Source organism: Engystomops pustulosus, chromosome 8, assembly GCF_040894005.1.
Source record: "Engystomops pustulosus chromosome 8, aEngPut4.maternal, whole genome shotgun sequence".
NCBI lineage: Eukaryota > Metazoa > Chordata > Amphibia > Anura > Leptodactylidae > Engystomops > Engystomops pustulosus.
In genome coordinates, this window is record NC_092418.1 from 40,854,062 (window position 1) to 40,875,192 (window position 21,131).

Below are 21,131 nucleotides of genomic sequence, written 5' to 3' on the forward strand. Positions count from 1 at the left end.
AGATACAGCACTGAGGGGCTCTTGAAACACCCACCATGGCCACCACAGCCCCTTAAGCTCATTAGAATAGTCCAAAAAGGTGATCAGAGATGGAAGGAGACCATGGATAACGATTATATAGGAAGATTACCAGTCCCAGTGCCTGGATCTATGAGTAAGTGGTTTATCATGATGGATTTTAATAGTAGATTTTCCTTTAAATACAGAACCACTGTATATAAAAATACTTTTTTGTCTTGTATTGCTTATAATTTTGTCAAAATTGTTCAAATAGAAAGTTAGATTAATTTTTGGGGGGAATTTTCCCATAAGCATGTTTTGCTACTGTCCTCTAATAGAATTTGTTCCATCTCTTGGCATAACATATGCAGATGAAAAGAGGACAGTTAATGTGGCTGTGTGAACAGGCCCTTAACCTCATGTTGTTTTGTTAATTTGGTAGTTTGTCAGTTATAATTGGCCTTTAGTTTGCTCCTGATAATTGTACAAGGTTACAATTAGTAATTTTGTTTTCATTTATACCTTTGCCTCATTTTCTCAGTTTTCTATTATGTCTCTAAATAATGTTAAAAACAATATCCTAACTGATCATTTTAAAACGTATTGGTCGGATATGCATTTCTGTGTTGCTTCTTTTTTATTCACAATATCTATGGGAGTTCAAGACAGTGGTGTCAGGGATGGGAGTCTGTGGACCCTCTGGACCACCGCGGGAGATGGTACTAGCCGACCTGGGACCGGAGTTAAGTACCACCAGGTCGTCCCACAGGTGCGACTAGCCCGCGGTGGCTGCCAAGGTAGTAATACAGGAGACAGTCTGTACCCGGGGTGATGGCAGGAGAATAGCACAAGAAGGCACACTAGGACTAACGTCAGGAATCGCAGGAGCTGGCATGCAGGTCAGCAACACAGGAACGGACTGGCACACAGGAACTCAGGAATCACAGAAACGGACAGGTATACAGGAACCCAGGAAACACAGGGGAGCTTTCTCTTCAGGGGAAGGCTTGAAGATCCGGCAAGGGTCACAGGAAGGGGCAGGAATTTATATCAGGCCAGCGCCAATTATCGACGCGCTGGCCGTTTAAATCTTAAAGGCCACGGGAGCAGCGGAGATCGCTGCTGGAGCCAAGGGAGGTAAGAGGCGCCAGGCTCGGGGCACACGGAGAGACATGAGTGTGCTCACGATCTGAGACAGGGATTGGGGGAGCACCCGTGACAAGTAAACAATCATAAAATAAACATATACAATAGGATGGAACCCGCCCCCACCCCCAGGTCGTGTAACAATCATTTTCCATGACAATACCACAAATAAATGTGTCACAGTTAAAAGGATATTCTTATCTGGGCATTAACATTTAATTTAATTCACCTAAACTACTGTACTTTCAGTCTGAAAAAAGAAGGCAGCATGTTATAGAGCAGGTGTTGCTGAACAGGTTCATATTTAGTTTCTGAGAAAAGATTTGTATAACCTGTATTTTCCATATTTTAATCTCTGGTCAGGTCGCAACACCTATCGGTGACTGACAACTTTCCATGTATCTGTGTATTTTAAGAGATTGTAGCCACTAATAGGATCACCTCTATTATATCATGCCAGGAAAAAGCTGAGATTTAATGCAGTATAGGGTGAAATGCATTAAAGGGGTTTGCCCGCGAAAGAATATTCCCAAATTGCAATCCCATGGTGATGTTTACACAATAAACATCATTTCTAACCCCTTACTTTACAATTTTACACAGTTTTTTTTTTTTGCTGTTTTAGCTCCTATTTTTATATGAGATAAATTAAATTAAATGGTATAAGTGAAATGCTGTATTTTTGTTAATAACATTGAAGTAGAGAATGTGTTATTTTGTTATCCTGAGTACATATGCTTTTCAAAATCTTTAAAAAAAAAATATTAATTTGCTCAACTCCTATCAGCTGCAGGTCACACTTCATTTCCATGTTACCTTTTAAAAAAAAGTACACCTATTGCATACTACACAACAACTATGGTCATTTTTAGAGATGAGCGAACATACTCGTCCGAGCTTGATGCTCGATCGAGCATTAGCATACTCGTAACTGCTCGTTGCTCGGATGAGTATTTCGCCCGCTCGAGAAAATGGCAGCTCCCGCCGTTTTGCTTTTTGGCGGCCAGAAACAGAGCCAATCACAAGCCAGGAGACTCTGCACTCCACCCAGCATGACGTGGTACCCTTACACGTCGATAGCAGTGGTTGGCTGGCCAGATCAGGTGACCCTGGGATAGACTAGCCGCTGCCCGCGCTGCTCGGATCATTCTCTGTCTGGATGCCGCTAGGGAGAGAGCTGCTGCTGGTCAGGGAAAGCGTTAGGGTGTTCTATTAGCTTACTGTTAGGCAGGAGTGATTCTACAACAGCCCTTCTTAGGGCTACAATAACGTTATCCTTTTTTTTATTTGCTTGTGGCTGGGCTTGCTGGCACTAGTAGTGCAGCTAGTACCATATTGTGAGGAATTAGCAGGGGGACTTGCTACCGTTGTGTTTAGCTCTTAGTGACACACATATCCACCTCAAACACCAAAGTGGGAAAATTTATTAGGGGTTTGATTTCAATTAGGCATAGTCTGCCAGTTTCTTTTTATTTTAAGTTTATTTTTTTAATAACTCAGTGTCATCTCATCTTGCATAGTAGTGTGCTTTAATACTTCGCTAGAAAATAGCCATAGGAGAATCCAAACGGCTTACTTACGCCTACAGTAGCGTTATATATATTTGATTTCTGGTTGATCTGCTGGTGGCTGTAGTTGTTGCAGTGCATCTACTAGCAAATTGTGAGCAATTTGGAGTGAGACTTGCGACCACTGTGTTTTGCGCTTAGTGACGCACATATCCATCGCAAAGACCGAAGTGGGAAAATTTATTAGGGCCCGGGGTTGGATTTCAATTAGGCACAGTCTGCCATTTCCTTTTTTATTTTACGTTTATTTTTTTCATAACTCAGCGTCATCTCATCTGGCATAGTAGTGTGCTTTAATACTTGGCTAGAAAATAGCCATAGGAGAATCCAAACGGCTTACTTACGCCTACAGTAGCGTTATATATATTTGATTTCTGGTTGATCTGCTGGTGGCTGTAGTTGTTGCAGTGTATCTACTAGCAAATTGTGAGCAATTTGGAGTGAGACTTGCGACCACTGTGTTTTGCGCTTAGTGACGCACATATCCATCGCAAAGACCGAAGTGGGAAAATTTATTAGGGCCCGGAGTTGGATTTCAATTAGGCACAGTCTGCCATTTCCTTTTTTATTTTACGTTTATTTTTTTCATAACTCAGCGTCATCTCATCTGGCATAGTAGTGTGCTTTAATACTTGGCTAGAAAATAGCCATAGGAGAATCCAAACGGCTTACTTACGCCTACAGTAGCGTTATATATATTTGATTTCTGGTTGATCTGCTGGTGGCTGTAGTTGTTGCAGTGCATCTACTAGCAAATTGTGAGCAATTTGGAGTGAGACTTGCGACCACTGTGTTTTGCGCTTAGTGACGCACATATCCATCGCAAAGACCGAAGTGGGAAAATTTATTAGGGCCCGGGGTTGGATTTCAATTAGGCACAGTCTGCCATTTCCTTTTTTATTTTACGTTTATTTTTTTCATAACTCAGCGTCATCTCATCTGGCATAGTAGTGTGCTTTAATACTTGGCTAGAAAATAGCCATAGGAGAATCCAAACGGCTTACTTACGCCTACAGTAGCGTTATATATATTTGATTTCTGGTTGATCTGCTGGTGGCTGTAGTTGTTGCAGTGCATCTACTAGCAAATTGTGAGCAATTTGGAGTGAGACTTGCGACCACTGTGTTTTGCGCTTAGTGACGCACATATCCATCGCAAAGACCGAAGTGGGAAAATTTATTAGGGCCCGGGGTTGGATTTCAATTAGGCACAGTCTGCCATTTCCTTTTTTATTTTACGTTTATTTTTTTCATAACTCTGCGTCATCTCATCTGGCATAGCAGTGTGCTTTCATACTTGGCTAGAAAATAGCCATAGCAATAGGATAGCATCGTTTGGTTTTAAAAACTAAAAAACACACAAAAAAAAAAACACAAAAAAAAGGTAAAAAAAAAATTAAAGTTATAACTCTCATTTTCAAAATGTTTAACCCGAGGGCTAGTGGTAGAGGACGAGGGCGGGGACGTGGGCGTCCAACTACTGCAGGGGTCAGAGGCCGTGGTCCTGGGCGGGGTGAGACACCACCTGCTGATGAGGGAGCAGGGGAACGCCGCAGAGCTACACTCCCTAGGTTCATGTCTGAAGTTACTGGGACTCGTGGTAGAGCACTGTTGAGGCCAGAACAGTGCGAACAGGTGATGTCGTGGATTGCCGACAATGCTTCGAGCAATTTGTCCACCAGTCAGTCTTCCACGCAGTCCACCCATGTCACCGAAATCGGCACTCCTCCAGCTCCTGCACCTCAGCCTCCTCCCCCCCAGTCTGCCCCCTCCCAGCAAAATTTGCCATTTGAACCGGCATACTCTGAGGAACTGTTTTCTGGACCCTTCCCACAGTCACAAACCACTTGTCCGGTTGCTGCTGAGCAATTTTCCGATGCCCAGGTTTTCCACCAGTCGCAGTCTGTGGGTGATGATGACCTTGTTGACGTACTGGAAGAAGTGTGTAAAGAGGTGTCCGACGATGAGGAGACACGGTTGTCAGACAGTGGGGAAGTTGTTGTCAGGGCAGGAAGTCCGAGGGGGGAGCAGACTGAGGGATCGGAGGATGATGAGGTGACAGACCCAAGCTGGGTTGAGAGGCCGGGTGAACACAGTGCTTCTGAGACGGAGGAGAGTCCTCGACCAGAACAGGTTGGAAGAGGCAGTGGTGGGGCCAGACGGAGAGGCAGGGCCAGAGCTGGTGCATCAGCGCCAAATGTGTCAACTAGTGAAGCTCCCGTGGCGAGGGCTCCTGCGGCGAGGGCTAGATTTTCAGAAGTCTGGAGGTTCTTTAAGGAAACACCGGATGACCGACGGACTGTGGTGTGCCACATTTGCCAAACCAGGATCAGCAGGGGTTCCACCACTACTAGCTTAACTACCACCAGTATGCGCAGGCATATGAATGCTAAACACCCCACTCAGTGGCAACAAGCGCGTTCACCTCCGGCCGTGCACACCACTGCTCCTTCCCCTGTGTCAGCTGATAGTCAGCCCCCTGCCCAGGACCCTGCCACAAAAACCCCATCGTCGCCTCCACGATCCTCCACAGCATCCACCAGCGTTCAGCTCTCCATACCCCAGACGCTGGAGCGGAAACGCAAATATAGTGCAACCCACCCGCACGCCAAAGCCCTTAATGTGCACATCTCCAGATTGCTAAGCCTGGAGATGCTGCCCTATAGGCTAGTAGAGACCGAGGCCTTTCGCAGCCTCATGGCGGCGGCCGCCCCTCGGTATTCGGTCCCCAGCCGCCACTACTTTTCCCGATGTGCCGTCCCAGCCCTGCACCAGCACGTGTCAGACAACATAATCCGTGCCCTGACCAACGCCGTTTCTGACAAGGTCCACCTGACCACGGACACGTGGACGAGTGCTGCCGGACAGGGCCACTATATATCGCTGACGGCACATTGGGTTAACTTGGTGGAGGCTGGGACCGAGTCTGACCCTGCGGCTGGTCATATACTGCCGACGCCGAGGATTGCGGGGCCTACCTCGGTCCAGGTGTTTCAGGCCTACTATGCCTCCTCCTCCTCCCACCCCTCCTCCACCTCCTCCTCCGAACGACCATCCGTGGGCATGGCGCCATCAGTCGGTAGCTCTAGGCACAGCAGCAGTGCCGTCGCTAAGCGACAGCAGGCGGTGCTGAAACTGCTGAGCCTAGGCAATAAAAGGCACACCGCCCAAGAACTATTACAGGGCATCACGGCGCAGACTGATCTGTGGCTGGCACCGCTGAACCTGAAGCCAGGCATGGTTGTGTGTGACAACGGCCGTAACCTGGTGGCGGCTCTGCAACTCGGCAGACTGACACATGTGCCATGCCTGGCCCATGTGTTAAATCTGATAGTTCAGCGTTTCCTCAAGACATACCCCAATCTGTCTGATTTGCTCACGAAGGTGCGCCGCATCTGTGCGCATTTCAGGAAGTCCAGCACAGATGCTGCCACTCTCAGGGCAGCGCAGCGCCGCCTCCAACTGCCCGCTCACCGACTTTTGTGCGACGTGCCCACGAGGTGGAATTCAACACTGACCATGTTATCCAGAGTTTACCAGCAGCGCCGAGCGATTGTAGACTGCCAGATGTCAACTTCCACCAGAACTGGTAGTCAGGTCAGTCAGCTTCCTCAAGTCTACAATGAGGAGTGGACGTGGATGTCTCATATCTGTCAGGTGCTGAGTAACTTTGAGGAGTCAACACAGATGGTCAGTGGCGATGCCGCCATCATCAGCCTCACCATCCCGCTGCTTGGCCTGTTGAAAAACTCTCTGGTCAGCATGAAGTCGGAAGCTTTGCGCTCCTCACAAGAGATGGGGGAAGAAGATTCCCTTGTTGATAGCCAAAGCACCCTTAGGTCTGTTTCTCAGCGCATATCGGAGGAGGTGGAGGAGGATGAGGAGGAAGAGGAGGAGAATGTTGGCGAGACACAAGAGGGGACCATTGTTGAGTCCTTCACTGTTGAGCGTGTATGGGCAGAAGAAGAGGAGTTGGAGGAGTTGGAGGAGGAGGAAATGGACAGTCAGGCCAGTGAGGGGAGTGAATTCTTACGCGTTGGTACTCTGGCGCATATGGCAGATTTCATGCCAGGCTGCCTATCCCGTGACCCTCGCGTTCAAAGAATTTATTCCAGCACCGATTACTGGGTGTTCACTCTCCTGGACCCACGGTACAAGCAAAATCTTTCCACTCTCATCCCTGGAGAGGAAAGGAGTGTGAGAATGCATGAATACCAGCAGGCCCTGGTGCACAAGCTGAAACAGCATTTCCCTTCTGACAGCGCTAGCGGCAGAGTGCGTAGTTCTGCGGGACAAGTAGCGAGGGAGAGTAGGCGAGCAGGCAGCTTGTCCAGCACTGGCAAGGGTACGCTTTACAAGGCTTTTGCCAGCTTTATGTCACCCCAGCAAGACACTGTCACCTGTCCCCAGTCTCGGCAGAGTAGGGCTGATCTTTACAGAAAGATGGTGAGGGAGTACGTAGCTGACCATACCATCGTCCTAAATGATCACACAGCTCCCTACAACTACTGGGTTTCAAAGCTGGACATGTGGCACGAACTGGCGCTGTACGCCTTGGAGGTTCTTGCCTGCCCTGCCGCTAGCGTCTTGTCCGAGCGGGTTTTCAGTGCAGCTGGTGGCATCATCACCGATAAGCGTACACGCCTGTCGACTGACAGCGCTGACAGGCTGACGCTTATCAAGATGAATAAAGCCTGGATTTCTCCTAATTTCCAATCTCCACCAGGTGAAGGAAGCTCAACCTGAATAATTTATCCACTCCTCCTCATTTTCCTCCTTCTCCTCCTCTTTGTACAGTAAAGCAGAGGAAACTGGCTATTTTTTTACAGGGCCCACTGGCTCTAGCTATAGTACTTTATGCATTTAATTTTTATGGAGGGCCACCGACCCGGTCCTCTGTTTTAAACAATTTTTGGGAGTGCCACATACAGGCACTCAATCTATGTAATTTTTCTGGAGGGCCACCTACCTGCTCCTCTGGTTTGAAAACTTTTTTGGACTGCCACATACAGGCACTCAATCTATTCCATTTTTATGGAGGGCCACCTACCTGCTCCTCTGGTTTGAAAACTTTTTTGGACTGCCACATACAGGCACTCAATCTATTCCATTTTTATGGAGGGCCACCTACCTGCTCCTCTGGTTTGAAAACTTTTTTGGACTGCCACATACAGGCACTCAATCTATTCCATTTTTATGGAGGGCCACCTACCTGCTCCTCTGGTTTGAAAACTTTTTTGGACTGCCACATACAGGCACTCAATCTATTCCATTTTTATGGAGGGCCACCTACCTGCTCCTCTGGTTTGAAAACTTTTTTGGACTGCCACATACAGGCACTCAATCTATTCCATTTTTATGGAGGGCCACCTACCTGCTCCTCTGGTTTGAAAACTTTTTTGGACTGCCACATACAGGCACTCAATCTATTCCATTTTTATGGAGGGCCACCTACCTGCTCCTCTGGTTTGAAAACTTTTTTGGACTGCCACATACAGGCACTCAATCTATTCCATTTTTATGGAGGGCCACCTACCTGCTCCTCTGGTTTGAAAACTTTTTTGGACTGCCACATACAGGCACTCAATCTATTCCATTTTTCTGGAGGGCCACCTACCTGCTCCTCTGGTTTGAAAACTTTTTTGGACTGCCACATACAGGCACTCAATCTATTCCATTTTTCTGGAGGGCCACCTACCTGCTCCTCTGGTTTGAAAACTTTTTTGGACTGCCACATACAGGCACTCAATCTATTCCATTTTTATGGAGGGCCACCTACCTGCTCCTCTGGTTTGAAAACTTTTTTGGACTGCCACATACAGGTACTCAATCTATTCCATTTTTATGGAGGGCCACCTACCTGCTCCTCTGGTTTGAAAACTTTTTTGGACTGCCACATACAGGCACTCAATCTATTCCATTTTTCTGGAGGGCCACCTACCTGCTCCTCTGGTTTGAAAACTTTTTTGGACTGCCACATACAGGCACTCAATCTATTCCATTTTTATGGAGGGCCACCTACCTGCTCCTCTGGTTTGAAAACTTTTTTGGACTGCCACATACAGGCACTCAATCTATTCCATTTTTATGGAGGGCCACCTACCTGCTCCTCTGGTTTGAAAACTTTTTTGGACTGCCACATACAGGCACTCAATCTATTCCATTTTTATGGAGGGCCACCTACCTGCTCCTCTGGTTTGAAAACTTTTTTGGACTGCCACATACAGGCACTCAATCTATTCCATTTTTATGGAGGGCCACCTACCTGCTCCTCTGGTTTGAAAACTTTTTTGGACTGCCACATACAGGCACTCAATCTATTCCATTTTTATGGAGGGCCACCTACCTGCTCCTCTGGTTTGAAAACTTTTTGGACTGCCACATACAGGCACTCAATCTATTCCATTTTTATGGAGGGCCACCTACCTGCTCCTCTGGTTTGAAAACTTTTTTGGACTGCCACATACAGGCACTATCCAAATTGAATTGTCTCCATAGCAGCCTCCACACGTTGTCTCCATTGCTACCTCCAAAAGTCGTCCATATAGCTGCCTCCATACATCGTCCCTTTATCAAACGAGGTGTGTCAGGCCGAAATTTGGGTTGTTTTCATGGATTCCACATCAAAGTTGTTAACTTTGTCGCCACCCTGCTGTGTTATCCACAAAATACACTGGCAAACTTTTACCATTTACGGATATTCTTTCAGCGCTTCTTGCGCAGATGTTTACATTCCCCTCACCCGCCATATCCCAAACTTATAAGAACGCTACTACACTTGATCTTATACAAAAGGTTCTTAGAAGTGCTGTTTGGGGAGTAGCCTAGAGACAGGGGCTTGGATTGGCAAAAGCTCGCCTGGCAGCGGAGCGCCAGCTCCATGCCAAGATCCAACTAACATAGTTTTAACTGCAGCACCTTTAATCTACTACTAGTTCACTGCCTCCATACATGGTCCCCTTATCAAACGAGCTGTGTCAGGCAGAATTTTGGATTGTTTTCATGGCTTCCATGTTAACTTTGTCGCCACCCTGCTGTGTAATCCACAAAATATACTGGCAAACTTTTATCATGTACCGATATTATTTGAGCGCTTCTTGCTCACCTCCTTTGGTTCCTCTCTGCCACCCATTGGTTTGAAGCCTGAGTCCATTTAGGGTATGTCGCCATGCCATTTAGGGTATGTAGCCTGCCGCTGCTGCCGCTGCCTCTGCATGCCGTCCCCTATAGTGTCAGGGTCAATTATTGGATGTTTTAGATGCTATCTAGCTTCATTCTGTCACTCTGTCATGGCCATGCTGTTGCCCATAATTTTGGCATAATGGTGCGATTAAGCAGCCTCAGAGGCATCCATGCATGCTGCCCCTGCTGTTTCCTGTCCATTTCCGTGGTGTTTCCATCCTTTTCTGAGGTTCCCAGGTGTTTGGCCAAGCTTCCCTGTGCAGAGCCTTGGTCCCCTTGAAAAATGCTCGAGTCTCCCATTGACTTCAATGGGGCTCGTTACTCGAAACGAGCACTCGAGCATCGGGAAAAGTTCGTCTCGAATAACGAGTACCCGAGCATTTTAGTGCTCGCTCATCTCTAGTCATTTTCTTTCTTGAGGTTTCCTTAAAAGAAACCTACCATCAAAATCAAGCATGGATAAACCAGGGACACTTACTCATAGATCCAAACACTGTGACTGTGGCAATCTTTTTTATATATGTTATCCATGGCCTCCTCCCTTTTAAAATCAACTTTTAAAATTATGGTGAAGGGAACCTGTCACCAGGGACCTCATTTGCACTAAAGACAGGTTGGTAAAGCCCTTTACAGCTGCATTGCAAATATACCTTTCTGATTTCTCTAAGCATTCGCATTACAATATAATTGTGTGTTATAACTTACCTTGCATCCTGACAGAATCCTCTGTGTAGTCCTAGGGGTTGGGCTTTGGTTTGAATGCATTTCAAAAAACAACATGTGACTTGTCTGTGCTGCAGACTTCTCAGCTCTTGGCCCCCACCTTTGTGCTCCTGTATATCTCCTCCCTCATCCACTGATGTACGCTCACCAGGCTGTGAGGGAGGAGCTGTGAGGGAGGACAAAGGTGGGGACTAAGAGCAGAGCTTGTAACCATACCCCCCAAAGGCCTTTTGGTTAACTAGCATAACTATACAAGATGATTTTAAAAGAAAGGAGGCCATGGAGAACAAATATAAGAAGATTACCACTGTCATGGTGCCTGTATCTATGAGTAAGTGTCCCTGGTTTTTCATACTTTTGATGGTAGATTTCCTTTAAGGTCCAAGAGCAGGGATTCTTGTCAAATTAATTGGGATCTATAAGAAACAACAGTAACATAGAAACAGTGTCTTGGAAGGACTGAGCTCCCAAAGATTCAATTATTGTGGAAAAGTTTTGATGTTTGCCTCTTCGCATTTATTGAAGACCTAAAACAATCTGGGAGAGAAATGCATTTTGAGATTCAAAGTATTTTGTCAACCAGATCAGAGAACTTAAAAATGCCTCTAAGGAGGCAGTTGGAAAGGAAAGTTTTTGTAAATTGTATGTTTTTGTGTTAAAAAACACAAAAAAAAGTTTAAAATACACTCCAACAACATCCATCCCCCACCATAATCCAACCACTGTGGGGGGTGCTGCAAAAATCAGCTCCACGCCCAGATTTTAGAAACAAAGCACCTGGTTTCAATATTTTATATATTTTTGAATAAAAGTGTGAATATTAACTTTACAGACAGTGATATTTATTGAACTGTTAGTATTTTTTTAAATCCTATATTTTGACATAACACTAAACATTAAAAAATTTCTATGACATCTGAGGTGAAAAGGGACAAAGTTTTCTTTTTAATTTCAAGATAGAGAATGGGGTACAGACCACAACACCTGTCACCTATATAACAAGCCTTGCAAACCCTATTAGTTAGGGATGAGTGCATAGTAAAGGGGACCAAACATAGAGGCACAGACAACAAAGAACAGGCAGACAATTGAAATAAGACAAATGCAAGATGGCGACGATGCACAAATATGAATAGCAACAGAATGGTGAAAATAACGAAGAAAGGACAGATAAACAGCGTAGCAATATCAATGGCAAGGGAAATTAACAACAAGTGTCAGGAGACTAGTAAAACCAGCAAGGTTTAATGGAACTGGCCAGATATATACTCGAGTATAAGCCTAGTTTTTCAGCACAAAAAAAATGTGCTGAAAACCCAAAGTAAAAAATATATGTTTTACCAGGTTTTTTTCCGTAAAATTAGGGGCCTCAGCTTATACTTGGGTCGGCTTATACTCGAGTTCCTGGACGCCACCCCCAGCAGTTGGTCAAAGCTGAGCTACAGAGGAATCGGTTGTGGTTCAATCAGTCCCAATACAGCACCCTAAGCTGCAAGTCACACACACAAAACAGAGAGCAAAATGTCACTATGTGAACAGAGGAAGACAAAAATGGCAAAAATGTTAAGTGACTTAACTTTTCTTTTGTTAGTTTTTTTAGAATCAAATAATAGAAGTAAAGCAGACTGGAATAGAAATTTGCTAATTAAAAATAGAGAACATTCTTTGACAAGAGCAAAAAAAGGGACATTCATTTGGAAATCCGATGAGACTTGTTACTAAAATAGCTATGAGCTGTACAATAGAAGAAAGCACCTTAAGCTGCTAAGAACATGATTTTATAAGATAGCCTATTGATAACACAGTAGGCGCAGAGCAATGTATTGAACCACCTAAATCCCAACATGCAGCGAAGCTAAAATACATCACAGAAAACCTGTTCTTTGTGATTATTTTTTTGCTATATGTTATATATAAATAACATATTCCAACAACATATGGATGCAAAAGAAAATTTACAGTTATTATTTCTTTATTTTTTGTTAACTTATAAACTTTTTCAAGAAACAATACAAAGAATGAAAATACAGGTAGATCAAAGACATTTTTAAAAAATTTTAGCCATAGATGATTTTTGCAGTGCTAAAATATTCTACGGGTGGAGTCTAACCTCTTCCTGTCTTTTTATCCCATTAACCATTTTGAAAATAACATTGTTTTAAAGACATCCCCAAAATTTAAAAAAAAATGATGCATCCAAACAATGCATCAGATTTATTATTCAGCAATCCGTTAAAAAAAAAAAAGTTAAGGGTGTCAATAAATGCTAATCAATAGATTTTTTTCATAAAAATACATAATTTATTTTTTACTTTTACTTTTTATTTATTTGTTACTTTTTTAGGTATTGACTAAAAGAATAGTCATTTGGACCACAAATTTAAAATTGCTAATTTTAATTCTGTAATAAAATGGTGCAACAGTGTTTTTTTATCAAGAAAGCAAAAACACAAGGTCTTATAGCCAATTAATAAAAGTTTTGGCTTTTGAAAGGTAGAGAGTAAAAACATAAAAGTGGAAAAAAAACAAATAGGCTGTGTCTTAAAGGGAACCTGTCACCAGGAGACCCATTTTTAGCACTTCCCCCAGTCCCCACAGAGCATAATACATACACTGCCAAAGTGTTTTACAGGAAAAAAGATATACAAAAGTAGGAAACCCGTTTGGTATGGGCAAATAGACTAAATACCATAGGGTAAGATAGAATAGTACCAAAAAAAGTTCAAAAGAACACGGAAAGAAATAATAACTATAAATATACTTTATTTCAATCAATATAGATAATAAAAACCAAACATAATACAGCATACATGAACGGACACCAAAAATAAAATTGTGTGTATACCAAATAACGGTAGTAACTAGCCAGTATAAAACATATCACACTGAAATATCAGTAATGAGTGAACAGTAACATGAGACAATACCCAAGAATAAGTTTAGCAAAGAATATACATCACAAGGCTGTAAACCAGTGGCTGCAATACTATACCAAAAAGAGGATCACACACAAACAATGCCCCGACACGTGTTTCGCATATGGCGCTATTTCAAGGGGAGGGGACTGGGTTAGTGCTAAAAATGGGTCTCCTGGTGACAGGTTCCCTTTAAAACGGTTATTAAGTAATGTCAGAAAGTTTATAAATAGAGATGAGCGAACATGCTCGTCCGAGCTTGATGCTCGTTCGAGCATTAAGGTACTCGAGACGGCTCGTTGCTCGGACGAGTATTTCCCCTGCTCGAGATCGAGCATTTAATTAAAAAAACACAGTGAAGAACAATGAAGAATAGAATAAAAACAGTGACCACAGTGAACACAGGATCATTTAAGTGAAAAACACAGTAAAGAACACAGTGAAGAATAGATTACAGATGTTCGGCACATCTGCTTACTTGTCGGAAGATACGCGCGGAACCGTGCGAACAAAATAGTATGTGAAGAACAATATATATGTGTGAAGAACACATTGCACAACAGCACAGAGACACCGGGGAGCAGCACAGAGACACCGGGGAGCAGCACGAAGACATGGGGCAGCGGCAGCACGGAGACATCAGGCAGCGGCACGGAGCAGCACGGAGACATCGGGGCACGGAGACATCGGGGCACGGAGACAGCGGGGCACAGAGACAGCGGGGCACAGAGACAGCGGGGCACGGAGACAGCGGGGCACGGAGACATCGGGGCACGGAGACAGCGGGGCACGGAGAGAGCGGGGCACGGAGAGAGCGGGGCACGGAGACAGCTGGGCACGGAGAGAGCGGGGCACGGAGAGAGCGGGGCACGGAGAGAGCGGGGCACGGAGAGAGCGGGGCACGGAGAGAGCGGGGCACGGAGAGAGCTGGGCACGGAGACAGCGGGGCACAGAGACAGCGGGGCACGGAGAGAGCGGGGCACGGAGAGAGCGGGGCACGGAGAGAGCGGGGCACGGAGAGAGCTGGGCACGGAAACAGCTGGGCACGGAAACAGCTGGGCACGGAGACAGCGGGGCACGGAAACAGCTGGGCACGGAGACAGCGGGGCACAGAGACAGCGGGGCACGGAGAGAGCGGGGCACGGAGAGAGCGGGGCACGGAGAGAGCGGGGCACGGAAACAGCTGGGCACGGAAACAGCTGGGCACGGAGACAGCGGGGCACAGAGACAGCGGGGCACGGAGACAGCGGGGCACGGAGACAGCGGGGCACGGAGACAGCGGGGCATGGAGACAGCGGGGCACGGAGACAGCGTATCTCCCGACAAGTAAGCAGATGTGCCGAACATCTGCAATCTATTCTTCACTGTGTTTTTCACTTAAATGATCCTGTGTTCACTGTTTTTATTCTATTCTTCACTGTTCTTCACATCTGCTAACTTGTCGGGAGATAATATACGCGCGGAACAGTGAAGAATAGATTGCAGATGTTTGCATACATCTGCTAACTTATCAGAAGACATTCTTTTTAAATTAATTAACACATTTTATTCCCGAACCATGGTCCCTTTGAAAAATGCTCGAGTCTCCCATTGACTTCAATGGGGCTCGTTACTCGAAACGAGCACTCGAACATCTGGAAATGTTCGGCTCGAGTAACGAGCACCCGAGCATTTTAGTGCTCGCTCATCTCTATTTATAAACATATGTACTATTTATTTCTCTTTTTTTTTCAAAATCTTATTTACACTTTAAGAAAGCAAAAAAGTAGGTAATTTGCTATCTATCAGATTTTGTGTGATCCTGTGTAATCTCCATCCAATTTTGTAATTGAATAGTTACCGCTTATTGTGACTGTAGTTAACAATTATGTGGAATCGAGCATTGAATTACCAGTTACCACGGTTGCCAGTTGTTGGCTTCATTCACATCACTGCTGTTGGACCATGTGCAATTAATTTATCCAAATAGTTCGAATTTTTTGGTACCACATGTTCTGTTTAGAACATGTGGTACATCTGCTTACAAAAATAAATTAGCATGCCGCATAAAAGATTTAACCCATTATCACCGACCCTTATTTTCATCTTAAAGGGGTTTTCCAATTAAGTAAGTTAAGCCCTTTAATGGGAAAACCATCATAATGACCAGACTATTTTTAGAATCTGACATGTCATACGATAACTTGGATACTTATGATACTTTGGAAAGTAATTTTGAGATTGTTTTCTTGTGACACATAGTACTTAATGTTAGTTGAAAATTTTAAGTGATACACTTTACATTTTATTTTGTAAGATTTGTAAGATTCTGAAAATCTTAACCGGTTAAGGCCCTTTCCTGTTTTTTCATGACCATTTTTCACTCCCCACCTTCAAAAATCTATAACTTTTTTATTTTTACACGTAAAGAGCTGTGTGACGGCTTGTTTTCTGCGTAACAAATTGCACTTCATAGTGATTGTATTAAATATTCTATGCCATGTACTCAGAAGCGGGAAAAAAATTCCAAATGCAGTGAAAATGGTGAAAAAACACATTTGCGCCATTTTCTTGTGGGCTTGGATATTAGGTCTTTCACTGAGCGCCCCAAATGACATGTCTACTTTATTCTTTGGGTCGGTACAATTAAGGGGATACCAAATTTGTATAGGTTTTATAATGTTTTCATACATTTACAAAAATTAAAACCTCCTGTACAAAAATTATTTTTTTGATTTTGCCAAATTCTGTCACTAATAACTTTTTCTTACTTCGTTGTATGGAGTTGTGGGTGGTGTAATTTTTTGCGAAATTTGATAATATTTTCAATGATATAATTTTTTAAGACTGTACGATCTTTTGATCACTTTTTATAGATTTTTTTATATTTTTCAAAATGGCAAAAAAGTGCCATTTTCGGCTTTGGGTGCTATTTTCCGTTAGGGGGTTAAACGCATTGAAAAAACGTTATCATACATATTTTGATAGATCGGGCATTTTTGGAGGCATTGATACCTAATGTGTTTATGATTTTTACTGTTTATTTATATTAATGTCAGTCAGGGGCGGACTGGGAATTTAAAATGGCCCTGGAAAAAAATATATAAAAGTGGCCCCATTTTATGGGCGGAGTCAAAACAAGTGGGTGTGGTCAGATAATGTGGGTGGAGTTATAACTGACAAATTGTTGGTAGATGGCCTTAATCCAAAACAAGAACATCTTTTGCTAGTAAGTGAATCTAATGTGCAAAGAATGTGACCTGTCGATCAGTAAATGATGCAAACACACGACCCGGTAAGCCTTAAATACCTTTCCCCTGTGCCATACATGTACAATTCAGAGAAAGAATATATTGATATATATATATATATTGATACTGCCTCCTATGTACAGGAATAATGCTGCAATAACACATTTAGAATAATACATTCAATCCTGCCTTCTATATACAAAATAAAACTACTACAATACCTTCTCCCATATACAAGCAAACTACTTTAATACTGCCCCCTATGTACAGGAATATAACTACTATAATACTGTCCCCTATGTACAAGAATATAACTACTATAATACTGCCCCTATGTACAAGAATATAACTACTATAATACTGCCCCCTATGTACAGGAATATAACTACTATAATACTGCCCCCTATGTACAGGAATATAACTACTATAATACTGCCCCCTATGTACAAGAATATAACTACTATAATACTGCCCCCTATGTACAAGAATATAACTACTATAATACTGCCCCCTATGTACAAGAATATAACTACTATAATACTGCCCCCTATGTACAAGAATATAACTACTATAATACTGCCCCCCTATGTACAAGAATATAACTACTATCATACTGCTCCCTATGTACAAGAATATAACTACTATAATACTGCCACCTATGTACAGGAATATAACTACTAGAATACTGCCCACTATGTACAAGAATATAACTACTATAATACTGCCCCCTATGTACAGGAATATAACTACTATAATACTGCCCCCTATGTACAGGAATATAACTACTATAATACTGCCCCCTATGTACAGGGATATAACTACTATAATACTGCCCCCTATGTACAAGAATATAACTACTATAATACTGCCCCCTATGTACAGGAATATAACTACTATAATACTGCCCCCTATGTACAGGAATATAACTACTATAATACTGCCCCCTATGTACAAGAATATAACTACTATAATACTGCCCCCCTATGTACAAGAATATAACTACTATCATACTGCTCCCTATGTACAAGAATATAACTACTATAATACTGCCACCTATGTACAGGAATATAACTACTAGAATACTGCCCACTATGTACAAGAATATAACTACTATAATACTGCCCCCTATGTACAGGAATATAACTACTATAATACTGCCCCCTATGTACAGGAATATAACTACTATAATACTGCCCCCTATGTACAGGGATATAACTACTATAATACTGCCCCCTATGTACAAGAATATAACTACTATAATACTGCCCCCTATGTACAGGAATATAACTACTATAATACTGCCCCCTATGTACAGGAATATAACTACTATAATACTGCCCCCTATGTACAAGAATATAACTACTATAATACTGTCCCCTATGTACAAGAAAATAACTACTGTAATACTGCCCCCTATGTGCAAGAATATAACTACTATAATACAACATATATAAACAGAAGCGAACATGAAAAAAAAAACAGTATTTATCATATACAGCTACAGAAAACACATGAGATCCTCACCTATTGCATCCAGTGACATAAGGTGACGTTTCCTCGGATTGTACTCGTTCCTCATCTTCTCCATTAGTTCCACCATCACCTTGTCTCTTCCTCCAGGTACACAGCATTCCTGCAGAGCTTACCACACAGACGTCTTATGTTCTGCACTTTCCCATTGTCCCTTTTTCTGCTACCACCAATACTGTTCCCCAAATACTGTAATAGAGCCCCCTGAAATATTAGTACCACACAAATAGTGCCCCATAATGTAACATACTGTAATGGGAAGGGTAATTTATTTCTTCTTTCTCTCCTTTAACCCCCTTAACCGCCCCACCATGCCACCCCAGTATGGATAGAGCTCCGACTATGACCCAGGCATAAAAATAATGGCCCCAGCCTAGCCCAGACATATAATAAATGCCCCCTGCTGCCCCATATATACAATAATGCCCCCCTCCCACCCCAGACATATAATTAATGCCCCCTGCCATTCCCAGATATAGAATAATGCCCCCCCCACCCCAGACATATAATTAATGCCCCCTGCCATTCCCAGATATAGAATAATGCCCCCCCCAAGACATATAATTTATGCCCCCTGCCAGCCCCATATATACAATAATCCACCCCCCACCCCAGACATATAATTAATGCCCCTTGCCATTCCCAGATATAGAATAATGCCCCCCCACCCCAGACATATAGTTAATGCTCCCTGCCATTCCCAGATATAGAATAATGCCCCCCAAGACATATAATGTATGCCCCCTGCCAGCCCCATATATACAATAATCCACCCCCCACCCCAGACATATAATTAATGTCCCCCATTCTGTAATTAAAAAAAACAAAAACATAATACTCACCCCTTTGGCGCAGGTGTCTTCCTGTCCTCGGTCTTCAGCAGCTTGGTGTAAGAGGCGCAGGATAGTGACGTCACTGCTCCGCGCCTCCACACCAAGCCGCGGAGATACAGGAGGCCGGACATCTGACAGCTGGTAGGTGCCAGCCTCCTCCACGCTACACAGGTCGCGCAATGACGTCAGTTGCGCGACCTGTGTAGCTGAGTGTATACACAGACGCAGAAGCAGCGGTGCTGCGCTGCGTCTGTGTAATAATCAATAGTACCTGCATCGTACTTTTAAGTTTAAGTTTAAGTTTTAGGTAGTGCGGACCGGCCCCGCACCAGCTCCAGACCGGCCCCAGACCGGCCCAGGACCGACCGGCCCACCGGGAAAATTCCCGGTGGGTACAATGGCCAGTCCGCCCCTGATGTCAGTTCTAGGGAAAGGGGGGTGATTTGAAATTTTAGATTTTTTTATTAAAATTTTTTTTTTAACTTTTTTTTTATTTTTCTTTTTACTATTTTTCAGACTCCCTAGGGAACTTTAACCCTAGGTTGTCTGATCGATCCTATCATATACTGCCATACTACAGTATGGCAGTATATGGGGATTTTCCTCCTCATTCATTACAATCATTACAATTACAATCAGCACATTGTAATGAAGGGGTTAAAATGAAATAGCCTCAGGTCTTCGGAAGACCTGAGGCTACCATGGAGACGGATCACCGTCACCGCGTTCCAAGGTAAGATGGCGGCGCCCATGCGCCGCTATCTTTTTGAGGCTGCCGGCAGCTTTGCCGGCAGCCATCGCTGTAATAACACCCGTGATCGGTGCTAGCACCGATCGTGGGTGATACCGTTAAGCCTTTGCTGCAATATGCCCGTGAGCCCTCTCCATGCAGCGCGACCCGACCGCCGCCGTGAACACACGGCAGGCGGTCGCGAACCGGTTAATTTTCAAAGTTTGAAATGGTCTTTTTGCGCAGGTAGTCAGAACACCCAAATAGCTTGATAACAAACATTTCTGGAATGTCTGCTTTATGTTGGCATGGTTTGTTTATGTGTCCTCTAATTTTTTTAAGGTGTTATTAGACTTGGAACTTTGAGTGCAATTTTTCTCATTTTTATGAAAATCGCCAAGACTCCACATTCAAGTGACTTTGAGAGACCTAAATAATAATAACACCCTATAAATTACCCTAGTAATTACAATAGAAACTGTACCCCTCAATGTATAAAAAAACCTTTTAAATAAAATAGAAGTGCAGTCTTATTATTTGTGGGATGAAATACCATGTATATAGATAATTCATTTTAAGGGGTTTGGAGCTTATTAATGAGATTTTATTACCTATTTCAAGTGGGATACAAAGAAAATCATCAATTTTTGTTTGGGATTTTTAGCACTTTTTTTGGCCGCTCACTGTAATACACAAGTAAAATTTTATCTTTATTCTCTGTTTCACTACGATTACGGTGGTACCTTTTTTATATAGTTTTTCTTATCTCTGCTCAATTTTACTGAGCAAAACGATATTGGGGAAGATTTTTCAAAGGCATAACTTCTGTATTTTTGTGTTGAAGGAGCTGGATCAGGGCTTATTTTTTGCAAAAAGAGTTATTCTTTTCAGTGGTATAATTTTGGGGCACGTTCCTTTTTTTGCTATTTAGAACATTTTTGTGTCAGTATTTGATGAAAAATTATATATCACTGGAAGCTTTTTTGTGTTTTTTTCTTATGCCAATTGCTTTGCAAGTATACAGGCAGTCCCCGGGTTACATACAAGATAGGGTCTGTAGGTTTGTTCTTAAGTTGAATTTGCATGTAAGTCGGAACTGTATATTTTATCATTGTAATCCCAGCCAGAACTTTTTTGGTCTCTGTGACAATTGGATTTTAAAAATGTTGGTTTGTCATAAGAATCAGGATTAACACTAAAGCTTCATTACAGACACCTGTGATAACTGTTACAGCTGATCATTGTAGGCTAGGACTAAAGTACAATAAATGACCA